We start from the raw sequence: 9747 nt of genomic DNA on the forward strand, positions 1-9747 counted from the left end.
CTCTAAAGGAGTATTACACACATACACACACTCTAAAGGAGTATTACACACATACACACACTCTAGAGGAGTATTACACACATACACACACTCTAGAGGAGTTTTGGGGGGGGGGTGGTTATAAAAAAATACAGCATGTTCACCTTCATTACTGCCATGACGCCATATTTACATGTCATGTCTTTTCATTTTGTACAAAAAGTATGTATTCATAACCATTTATGTATGTATTTCCCATGTGCCTTCTCAATCACTGCTGACGGTGTGCTATGGATATGTGAGTGAAGTGGGCTGGAAAATTTCAGCCCCAATGCACATGAAATCTAGTGGGAGTTTCACTCTGTGTAGTCACCTGACATGACTGTCACTGATAGCCTGCATGAATCTACAGTCTGGGCTAAAAAGAAATCAGCCCTAACCTTACTTCATATCATACTGTGTATTTTTGTTACAACCATTGGTGGTGCTGTTGCGCTTCGGTCCACAAATAAACAGCCTCATAACAAGACATTTGATAACAGGAAATAATCTGATTGGGATGCTAAAAATGGAACTTTATTCTGATGACATTTTATATTCGAAAGTCGGAGGGGCTCAGCACTGACAACAGCCACCCCTACACTTGATAAATGATACTAAAAGGCACCAAGTATTATACACCAGACTGGTGTGTGTATAAAACTAGTGAGCTCAAAACAAAAATGGGAGAAAAAAAATGTTTCAGAGACATCTAGATTTCATCTAGTTAAAGCTTAATAAAGATATTAAATTAAATACAAGACATCAGACTGAATATATGTATGTATGTGTGTGTGTTTAATTAAATAAATTAAATAGAAGACATCAGACTGAATATATATATATATATATATATATATATATATATATATATATACTGTATATATATTCAGTCTGATGTCTTGTATTTAATTTATTTAATATATATATATATACACAGTTAGGTCCGGAAGTATTTGGACCATGACAGAGTTTTTGTGATTTTGCCTTTATACACCACCACAATGGATTTGAAATCAATCAATCAGTTTGAAAACAATCAAGATGTGATCGAAGTGTGGACTTTCAGCTTTATTTTAAGAGGAATTACAGCCATTTTAAGCAAAGTACTTCCATTTTCAGGGGCTCAAAGGTATTTGGTCAATTGACTGACAAAAAGTTAATTGACCAGGTGCGGCCCATTCCCTCATTACTTCAAGACAAATGAAGCAGATAAAAGGTCTGGAGTTGATATCAGGTATTGAGTTGACATTTGGCAGCTGTTTGACTGGACCTACCAATATGAAGTCCAAGGAGATCTCAATGCAAGTGAAGGAGGCCATCATTAGGCTGAAAAAACAACATAAATCTATAAGAGAGATAGCAAAAACCTTAGGTGTGGCCAAATCAACAGTTGGGTACATTCTTAAAAAGAAAGAAAGCACTGGTGAGCTCACCAACACCAAAAGGCCTGGAAGACCACAGAAGACAACTAAAGTGGATGATCCTTGGTGAAGAAAAACTACTTCACAACATCAACAGAAGTCAAGAATACTCTGGAGAAGGTAGGTGTATTATTGTCAAAATCTACAGTCAAGAGACGCCTTCATGAATGTAAATACAGAGGGTTTACAACAAGGTGCAAACCACTGGTAACATTCAATAAGAGGAAAGCCAGATTAGACAGAAAACATCTAAAAAAGCCTCCCATGTTCTGGAATGAGATTCTTTAGACAGATGAAACCAAGATTAACTTGTAGCAGAATGATGGGAAGAGAAAAGTATGTTGAAAGAAAGGAACAGCTCATGATCCAAAGTATACCACATCATGTCTCAAACATGGTGGAGGCAGTGTTATGGCATGGGCATGTATGGCTGCCAATGGAACGGGCTCACTGGTGTTTATTGATGATGTGACTGCTGACAGAAGTAGCAGTATGAATTCTGAGGTGTATAGGGCTATACTCTCTGCTCACATTCAGCCAAATGCTACAAAACTGATAGGACGCCGCTTCACAGTGCAGGTGGATAATGACCCTAAACATACTGCGAAAGCAACTCAAGACTTTTTGAAGGCAAAGAAATGGAATATTCTTCAATGGCCAAGTAAGTCGCCTGATCTCAACCCAATAGAGCTGCTTTTCACTTACTGAAGACAAGACTGAAGGCAGAAAGACCCACAAACAAGCAGCAGCTGAAGGTAGCTGTAGTGAAGGCCTGGCAAAGCATCTCCAGGGAGGAAACTCAGAATTTGCATTTGTGTCACTGACTGCAGCGGATTTTCATCCAAGTATTAAAATTATGGTTATATTTACAATTATGTCACTTTGTCCAAATACCTTTGAGCCCCTTAAAATGGAAGTACTTTGCTTAAAATGGCTCTAATTCCTAAATGGTAAATGGCATATTTTTGTGGAACCTCTTAAAATAAAGCTGAAAGTCTACACTTCGATCAAATCTTGATTGTTTTATTTCAAATCCATTGTAGTGGTGTATAAAGGCAAAATCACAAAAACCCATTGTCCAAATACTTCCGGACCTAACTGTACACACACACACACACACACACACACACACACACACACACACACATATATATATATATATATATACACTATATTACCAAAAGTATTCGGTCACCCATCCAAATGATCAGAATCAGGTGTCCTAATCACTTGGCCTGGCCACAGGTGTATAAAATCAAGCACTTAGGCATGCAGACTGTTTTTACAAACATTTGTGAAAGAATGGGCCGCTCTCAGGAGCTCAGTGAATTCCAGCGTGGAACTGTCATAGGATGCCACCTGTGCAACAAATCCAGTCGTGAAATTTCCTCGCTCCTAAATATTCCACAGTCAACTGTCAGCTTTATCATAACAAAATGGAAGAGTTTGGGAACAACAGCAACTCAGCCACGAAGTGGTAGGCCACGTAAACTGACGGAGAGGGGTCAGCGGATGCTGAAGCGCATAGTGCAAAGAGGTCGTCGACTTTCTTCACAGTCAGTTGCTACAGAGCTCCAAACTTCATGTGACCTTCAGATTAGCCCAAGTACAGTACGCAGAGAGCTTCATGGAATGGGTTTCCATGGCCGAGCAGCTGCATCCAAGCCACACGTCACCAAGTGCAATGCGAAGCGTCGGATGCAGTGGTGTAAAGCACGCCGCCACTGGACTCTAGAGCAGTGGAGATGCGTTCTCTGGAGTGATGAATCACGCTTTTCCATCTGGCAATCTGATGGACGAGTCTGGGTTTGGAGGTTGCCAGGAGAACGGTACATTTCGGACTGCATTGTGCCGAGTGTGAAATTTGGTGAAGGAGGAATTATGGTGTGGGGTTGTTTTTCAGGAGTTGGGCTTGGCCCCTTAGTTCCAGTGAAAGGAACTTTGAATGCTTCAGGATACCAAAACATTTTGGACAATTCCATGCTCCCAACCTTGTGGGAACAGTTTGGAGCGGGCCCCTTCCTCTTCCAACATGACTGTGCACCAGTGCACAAAGCAAGGTCCATAAAGACATGGATGACAGAGTCTGGTGTGGATGAACTTGACTGGCCTGCACAGAGTCCTGACCTGAACCCGATAGAACACCTTTGGGATGAATTAGAGCGGAGACTGAGAGCCAGGCCTTCGCGACCAACATCAGTGTGTGACCTCACCAATGCGCTTTTGGAAGAATGGTCAAAAATTCCCATAAACACACTCCTAAACCTTGTGGACAGCCTTCCCAGAAGAGTTGAAGCTGTAATAGCTGGAAAAGGTGGACCGACATCATATTGAACCCTATGGGTTAGGAATGGGATGGCACTTAAGTTCATATGTGAGTCAAGGCAGGTGACCGAATACTTTTGGTAATACAGTGTGTATATATATATATATATATATATATATATATATATATATATATATATATATATAAAATTTACTTCAACAGAAAAGGCATCAATATCCAAACGCTGTGTGTGAATATCAAATAAAGTGGGAGGGTGTTTAATGTTCATAAGGGACTGTTCCTGTTTTTTTTTTTTGTTGTTTTTTTTTTGCCAATGGGCTAAGTACTAAATACATAAATACTAAACCTACTAAATAAAGAATTCTTGTTTCATGGCCACAGGCATGAGGGGGCGGAGCTAATCTCTGGTGCTCAGTGACTGGAGCTCGTTAGTGGAAGTGTTTAAAGATATTGCTTTTGTGCCACTCAGTTGGCAGAAATGTCAGATGAAGATATTCTGTCCAAAATCGTTTGCTAACGTGTAAAAACAAAAGAAGAAATTTTATTTAGTTATTCATTTATGAGCTGAGAAGCCACTCCCAGTTTTAGGAATTGCTTAAGAGATACCTCATCTCTGTTGCGCGGTTCTTTTTCTTTTTTAGCATTTGTATGCAAATATATATATATATATTATATTATATATATATATATATATATTATACAATATGAAAAAAATACACAAAGGATTTTGCTGATTTCACTGAGACATCTATATTTCAGAGATATAGAAAAGATTTTGTCAAATTGTGGTAATATACAAGATGTCAGACTCAATATAGAACAACACAAAGGACATGTACAGTGAGGGAAATTTTTTTGTTATTTAATATACTTCCAGTGCATATATCCACTTCAGATTTACACACGTAATCTCTTTTAACTTTGTATATATTTATCAGCATAAACAAATATGTTTAAAAAACAAAACTGACAGGATAAAAAAGTATTTGGACACCACAAATGACCAACATTAGTACTTTGTAAAGCTGTTGTTGGTAATTAAAACTTCAAGACATGTCCAGTAAGAAGTAATTAGCTTTTCTGCAGCACTGTGGTTCAATTTTGGCCCATTGCTCTTAGCAAATTATCAACAATTCTCCTCTAATGGACTGGCAATTTCAAAATCCTCCATAAATTTTCAATGGGATTCAAGTCAGGAGATAGGCTGGGCACCTTCACCTTCTTTTTTTAGAAACCAGTCTTGAGTTCTTGTGGCTGTATGCTTGAGCTTGTTGCCTTGTTGAAATGTCTATCTTCTTGACCACCGTAATTAACTTCTCCTCTAATCCTTCTACTTCACTCCATTCATGTTTCCTTCAGTGATGTGTAATGCTCCAGTACCTTTTTGCAGAGAAACAGCTCCATATCATGATGCCATCTCATGATCTTCTTGTGAAAATAAATACAACCCTTATTTCTCCAAAAATGATGAGCTGAATTATTGCCAAAGAGTTCTATTTTTGTTTTGTATTTTGTTCCAAAAAAGTTCTAATTTGTTGAAACACTCGTTCAAATTTTAGATTTTGCTCCTTTGTTTTTTAGCAGAGGACATTTTGCATGACATATAGAAACAGATGATAGAGGTGCAGTTCACTGCTTTTTATTCTTTGTGTAACTGTTGTTCCTGCTGCTTTCAGGTCGTCCTGCAACTCTTTTCGAGTGATTGCTGGCTTCTCTCTTACCTTCTTTATTATTTGTGTGAGAGCATCTTTTGGAATCATGAACAATAATAAATAGACCAATAACAATGTCTTTTTGTTGTCAGGCTGGATGAAGTGGACAAATTTGGTCAATGATGAGGAACTTTAGCATCAAAACTAAATTAAAGTATTGAAAATTTCTTAGATTTAAAAAATCTACTTCAATATAAAAAGGCATCAGTATCCAAACACCACTCATAGTGAATAACTAACTTCCTGTGGGCTGACTAGCTGCTAAATCATTTCCCTGCAGAGACTCGATGAAGAACTGTCAATATTACCAAAAATACATCACTTAAACACAGCTCTAGGCAACAAAGAGGCAGAAGTTCACTTAACTTAGGGGAAGGGCAAATGAAATTCACCTTCCGTTTTCCCAAAACAGACTTCTTCAGCTCCGGTTGGCTGGCTTGTCACACAGAAGCTCTGGCATCAGTCCAATTCCTGCTCTGTCTAACCTCCAGCAACACACCCATGAGTCACAAGCAAACAGTTCTCACTGTGAGGTTCAGCACACAGAATCACACAAACACGTTTGTTCTGGATATAAAGTGAGAAGACGAGAAGTTCTCAGAATTGTAATATTATACTATTAAACCCTTCCAGCTTTGTGAGCCCAACTCCTGTGCATCCACTTTTCGGAAGCTCTCTGCTTGATGAAATTATATGCAGGAAAGAGACATCTATTTTTACAACATATCTGACAATAATCTGATACAAACCATGAAGCAAAGTCGAGAGGAAAAAAGAATGACTAACTTGGAAAAACTTTTGCCTTGATAATATCAGTGGCCAGACGTCTACATGGCATCTCAGAGAATTACAGCAGATATATCAGGAAGAACATGAGCTGAAGATTACGACTGAGTGGATCGAACTATTTCACTACTAATACTTTAACATACACTATGTGGCCAATTTTGGTACTTGTGATAATGAAGGAGCATATACTGTATATGAAGCCTGAGACACTAGGTGTCTTGGTATAAATTAATATTTTTGTTTTTTCTTGAGGGCAACGTTTGCACTTGGCTGTATAAAGTTAATCAAAATGTGGCTTTTTAGATGAGCCTTTAATCCTTCTGCTTAAAGCTAAATATCCCTAGATGATACAGTATATTAAAACTGGGCGGTGTGGGTTGGATCCTGAGCTTGGGCTTTCTTGTAATTCTCTGGTTTCCTTCCACCTCCCAAAACACTGGCTAGGTGTGAATGTGTGTGTATGGTGCCTTGCAATGGACTGGCGTCCCGTTCAGAGTGTATTCCTGACCCCTGCCCACTCTTAAAGGACGGACTCATGTGGATCCACCACAGCCCGGACCAGGATAAAGCAGCTACTGAAGATGTTGCTAATACCTTACTAATGGTTCTTCTCAATAAGATGAAAGTATATACAGTCATGGGGCACTTTATTAGGAACACCTGTACATCTACTCATTCATGCACTTATCTAATCAGCCAATTGTGTGGCAGCAGTGCAGTGCATACAGATCATGCAATCATGCAAGCAGCTTCAGGTAATGTTCACATCAACCATCAGAATGGGGAAAAATATGATCTCAGTGATTTTTACCGTGGCATGATTGTCAGTGCCAGATGGGCTGGTTTGAGTATTTCTACAACTGCTGATCTCCTGGGATTTCCACACACAATAGTCTCTAGAGTTTACTCAGAATGGTGCAATAAAGAAAAAATATCCAGTGAGCGGCAGTTCTGCGGATGGAAAACACCTTGTTGATGAGAGAGGTCAATGGAGAATGGCCAGACTGGCTTGAGCTGACAGAAAGGCTACAGTAACTCAGATAACCACTCTGTACAATTGAATAGAAAAGCATCTCAGAATGCACAACACATCGAACCTTGAGGCGGATGAGCTCCAACAGCAGAAGACCACGTCGAGTTCCACTTCTGTCAGCCAAGAACAGAAAGCTGAGGCTGCAGTGGGCACAGGCTCACCAACACTGGACAGTTGAAGACTGGAGAAACATAGCCTGGTCTGATGAATGTCGATTTCTGCTGAGGCACACAGATAGTAGGGTCAGAATTTGGCACCAACAGCACGAATCCATGGACCGAACCTGCCTTGGGTTAACAGTCCAGGCTGGTGGAGGTGGTGTAATGGTGTGGGGAATGTTTTCTTGGCACACATTGGGCCTGTTAATACCAATCAATCATCGCTTGAATGCCACAGCCTATTTGAGTATTGATGCTGACCATGTGCATCCCTTCCTGGCCACAATTTCCCCATCTTCTAATGGCTACTTCCAGCATGATAATGCACCATGTCACAAAGTAAAAGTTATCTCAAACTGGTTTCATGAACATGACAATGAGTTCAGTGTTCTTCAGTGGCCTTCCCAGTCACTGGATCTGAATCCAGTAGAACACCTTTGGGATGTGGTAGAACGGGAGATTCACAACCTGAAAAATCTGCAAGAATTGCATGATGCAATCATATCAACATGGACCAAAATCTCAAATAAATGTTTCCAACATCTTGTGAAATCCATGCCATGAAGAACTGAGGCTGTTTTGAGAGCAAAGGGAGGCCCTACCCAGTATTAGTATAGAACACTAATAAAGTACTCAGTGAGCGAATATTGTATCATTAAAGCTATACTGAATTTTTATTCTAAGAGCTCTACCTGATATTTTAGCACAGTTACAAGTGACAATGCTGCAAAATTATGGAAATTTATGTACAAACTAAATGAAACACTAACAGACAAATCAGAAAGACCAAGACAATAGTAAATAATGTTAAAGACTTGGTTCTGAAGGCCGTCTCAGGTAAGCCAACACTTGTAGACATTGGACATGAGTAAGTAAATGTGGTTTTATGGATTGAAATAGATTTAAGACTGAAGGGGTTTTCGGCTTTTTCGGTGGGAGGGTGTGGGTGGGGGTCTGATGTGATTTTAAAATGTAAATATGTAAATATGCAATCTCTCTCTCTCTCTCTCTCTCAAAGTGAGAGTATAACGTTACTTATTAGCGTCGGCCTTTCAGAAACTATTTTTGAAGAGCCATTTTCCACATTCATGGCCACAGACATAAGGGGGCGGAGCTAATCTCAGATGCTCGGTGATTGGAAATGTCAGAGGAAGATATTCTGCCCAAAATTGTTTGTTGAGGTATAACAATGGAAGAAAATAATTATCTTATTTATTTATTTATTTATTTATTTATGAACTGAGAAGCCATTGAGAATTTCCATTTTAGTGGGTTTTCTTTTAAGATGTTTTTTTTTTTTTTTTAGTTTTTTTTTCCCCCACCAGTTAAAAATAAGGAGAATGGTAGGATTGTAAAAACTGATAAGGCCACAAGCTGTGAAAATTAAGTGCAGCCCTTCATTAGGGGCTACTGACAAATAAAAGAAGCACTTCTTGCTTCTTCTAATGTTGGAATTATATCCTGGATGTAAAGTGCTGGTCAAGGCTTTTCAGTTCTGTAACAGTCTTGCACATGATTGTGAATGTGTTACCCCAAATGTGCTTCAGGCTACTCTTGCTGAAATAGGCAACAGGAAATGGGTTATTTGAAAAGAAATCTTCAAAACACCTTTTTCTCCCAAGGCCTTGAGGTATCATGGTGGCAATTTTGCTGAGAGATCTATTCATAAGCCATTTAACAAGACTGATATCTTTTACCTGATTATTTCTCGTCCTGCGGCTGTGCTGTTTTCAAGGCAATATGCAGTAAAAATGCTAATTGTAATAGTTACTGTAAAGAAGCTTGCATTTTGCGGCACTAGTTAAATAAACACAAGGTCTTTCTCAAAGTACTGTCAATCATGCGGTGATGAAATGAAAATAAATGGGCAAATAATGAATGAATTAATGATTGAATCATTAAAAAATCATAAAAATTATATTTGACGAGATAAACAACCCAAAACTATGAATAGACCAGGTTAAACAAATTTGTGTTTAACAACTTTAAATCCAGTTCAGAGGCGATATGAGAAAAACATCTTGCATCAGCTGAGCTGTGATTAATCCTCAGCAACAACAGGCCTGTCGCAGATGAGCGAAGAGCTCAGGATTGTCTATACTGTTTCAGGAGATCAGTGAGACATGCTGGAGCTAAACCATTCAGAGCTTTAAATGCCATAAGTGCAACAGTGTAGCTTGAATAACAATGGATTAATCTGCTCTGACTTTCTTTTCCTGGTTATCACTCTGAACAAGTTTCCAATGTAGAAGATACGAAAGCAAGCATTAGTTTCTCATCATCATGTAAGGTTTGCATATTTCTTACTCTGATTATGTTTCACAAG

This window comes from Pangasianodon hypophthalmus, chromosome 5, assembly GCF_027358585.1.
Source record: "Pangasianodon hypophthalmus isolate fPanHyp1 chromosome 5, fPanHyp1.pri, whole genome shotgun sequence".
In the NCBI taxonomy this organism is placed as follows: Eukaryota; Metazoa; Chordata; class Actinopteri; order Siluriformes; family Pangasiidae; genus Pangasianodon; species Pangasianodon hypophthalmus.